General features: G+C 32.1%; 1 non-coding gene across 1 annotated transcript; it reads left to right on the top strand.

The window, feature by feature from the left end:
• The first annotated feature begins 2,906 nt into the window (after positions 1 to 2,906).
• On the top strand, positions 2,907 to 3,013 carry LOC139903230 (small nucleolar RNA R71). The gene has a single exon (XR_011778066.1). It is a non-coding gene; the product is annotated as a small nucleolar RNA R71 (small nucleolar RNA).
• The last annotated feature ends 203 nt before the right edge of the window (positions 3,014 to 3,216 follow it).

Raw genomic sequence — 3,216 nt, 5'->3', positions numbered from 1 at the left:
TTTTTATATTTTCGAATATTTAAAACGTATTTTTATAAAAACGAAATTTAATAAAAGTAAACTAAAAATTTTTTTTTTTTTTTATATTAGCGTTGCGCTTCCGGCTTTTAAGAGATTCCCCGGCAGCAGCGCCAAAAATACTTGATAGTTTGAGCAGAGTGTATATAATACTATTAAATTTTATAAGGAAATACTATTAAATACGATACAATTTTACACAAGATATTTATTTATTTATAGAATAGATATACTTAAACCTTGCTACAACACTTATAGGCAGTGTACCTAATCGTACAGTAGTGTAGTTTTTAGTAAGTCCGGTTCGTTCCACAGGGAAATCTTTAAACAAAGCTAAACGCTATATTAGTTTACTTTTATAAAAATACAAATATATATATAAGTAATATTATTATTATAAAGGGGGGTTTTTACCGTTTAATGACCGGTTTGTCGATTTTAAAACTTTAGTCGCAGTTAAAACCAAATGTAAAATATTAAAAATAAATACAAGACTTAAATTAAAGCGTAAAGTAAATAACGATAATGAAATTGCGAATAATAAAAGTGCGATAAAATAAACTTGCGATAATTAAAAAGTACGATAATTAAAAGTGCAATTAAATACAATAACAATAAAATTGCGACAATTAGAAGTGCAATTAAATATAAAATAAAGGAAATTAAATATGAAATAAAAGAATTATGCTTATTTAAACTTCCGTAATCATGATGTTTGACGTGTTGATTTTAGTTTTATGCACATGGGTTAATTGTCCTTTGTCCTGGATTATTTAATATGTCCATACGGATTTTGTCCATAATAGTCCATCAGTCATAAATATAAAGAGCGAAAGCCTTCGTCAAATTATTCTTATTCCCGAAGTCAAATATTCCAACTAATTGGGGATTCGAATTGTAACAAGGTTTTAATACTTTGTTTAATGAATACACCAGGTTATCGACTGCGTGTAAACCAAGGTTTTACTACTTTGTTAACAATTACACCAATTACCCTTTAATGTAATTCACCCCTGTTTCAACAAGTCTATTAACTATTAATCCAGTTCCGTATCCGGTAAAATGAATAATTATTGGTATTTATAGATATCCCGCTCACCGTACCCAGTCAAGCGTATGTGGTTATATATAAATACGTCGAATTATAAGTTTGTATATTAAATTAACAAGGTATTATTTAATTAATATAAAACCCATTAATAACCCATAGTCTAATTTCCACAAGTGTCGTTCTTTTATCCAAACCCCAATTATGGTACAAAGCCCAATTACCCAATTTTAGTAATTAGCCCAACATCATGATTACTTCGGATTAAATAAGCATAATAATAACTTAGCTACGAGACATTAAATTAAAAAGGTTGAACATAACTTACAATGATTAAAAATAGTGTAGCGTTACACGGACAGAATTTCGACTTACACCCTTACAATATTCGCTAACATACCCTTATTATTAGGATTTAAAATTAAAATTAAAATTAAAATATAAATTATATATATATTTTTACGTATATATTGAGAGAAGAAGGAAAAAGATGATGAAAAATGCTCAGAATTCGGTTGGCTTTATAGTGACTTTCAAAACTTGGGGCTCCGCGACTCGCGACATTTTTGGCCTTCAAACTCCGCGAGTCGCGGAGATTGAAATTACAGCTCAGTCCAGTTTGGAGTCTTTCTTGCCGACGGTTTTTATTATTTATTATAATATATAAATAATTATAAGAATTATTTAAATATTATATTATATTTATGTGCATAGTTGACTTGTAATTTTTAGTCCGTTGCGTCGAGCGTTGAGAGTTGACTCTGGTCCCGGTTCCGGATTTTCGAACGTCCTTGCGTACAATTTAATATTTTGTACTTTGCGTTTTGAATCTTGTACTCTTGTAATTTCGAGACGTTTCTTATCAATAATTGGAACCTCTTTGATTGTCTTTTGTACTTTTGAGCTTTTTGGTCGTTTGCGTCTTTAATTCGTCGAATCTGTCTTTTGTCTTCACCTTTTATTATTTAAACGAATATCACTTGTAAATAGAACAATTGCAACTAAAAGCTTGTCTTTCTTGAGGAATAATGCTATGAAATATATGTTCGTTTTTAGCATTATCAATAGCTTTCCTTGTTCCCTCTCACTCATCATGCTAGCAAGAGTACCTACGTGTTTTTCTAGATTCAAAATGGAAGCTTGTTGAGTTCTAAATGACTGATCAAACCTCTCATTCGTTTGGGTTTGAGATGCAATAAATTGTGTTTGAGATTCAATTAACTTTTGTACCATTTCTTCCAGATTTGACTTTTTATCTTCGGTTTGTTGTGGTGGTTTATACAAGTTAGGCCTTTGTTGATTGAAATTATTGTTTTGAGTTGGTTGGTTATTCAGACCTTATTGGTTGTACGAGTTATTGTTAGGTCCATTTGGATTGTAAAGAATGTTTTGATTTTGATTGAAGTTTGGCCTTGGAGGTTGATAATTATTTTGATAATTATTTCCCGGCCTTTAGTTCATGTAGGAAACATTCTCACATTGTTCCATCGTTTGCTCAATGTGACAATCTTTCGTTAAGTGTGGTCCACCGCATTGCTCACAACTGATTCGTATTGCGTGAATATCTTTAGTCATCTTTTCCATTCGTCTCTCGAAAGCATCTATTTTTGCGGAAACAGAATCAAAGTCATGGCTAGAATCGGCTCTAGCTGCTTTAGATGAACGAAAAATATCTTTTTCTTGATGCCACTCATGCGAGTGGGAGGCTGTGTTATCAATGATTTTGTGAGCTTCAGTTGTGGTTTTCTTCATAATGGAACCACCAACTGCTGTGTCGATGTCTTTTCGTGTAGCAACATCGACACCTTGGTAGAATATTTGTACTATTTGATAAGTGTCTAAACCATGTTGAGGACATCCTCTCAACAACTTCCCGAATCTTGTCCACGCCTCATATAATGTTTCATTTGGCTTTTGCGCGAACGTAACAATTTCTCCTTGAAGTCTCACGGCTTTAGATGCTGGAAAGAATCTTTTAAGAAATTTTTCAACTAAGACATCCCATGTGTCAATCGCTCCTTCAGGTAACGATTCTAACCAATCTTTGGCTTCTCCCTTTAAAGTCCATGGAAACAACATGAGATAGATCTGTTCATCCTCAACTTCTCTGATTTTGAATAGAGTACAGATCCTATTAAAGGTTCGAAGAT

This window comes from Rutidosis leptorrhynchoides, chromosome 3, assembly GCF_046630445.1.
Source record: "Rutidosis leptorrhynchoides isolate AG116_Rl617_1_P2 chromosome 3, CSIRO_AGI_Rlap_v1, whole genome shotgun sequence".
Taxonomy (NCBI): Eukaryota; Viridiplantae; Streptophyta; class Magnoliopsida; order Asterales; family Asteraceae; genus Rutidosis; species Rutidosis leptorrhynchoides.
The sequence above is the reverse complement of the archived record's forward strand: the minus strand, read 5'-3'. Positions and strand labels throughout refer to the sequence as shown.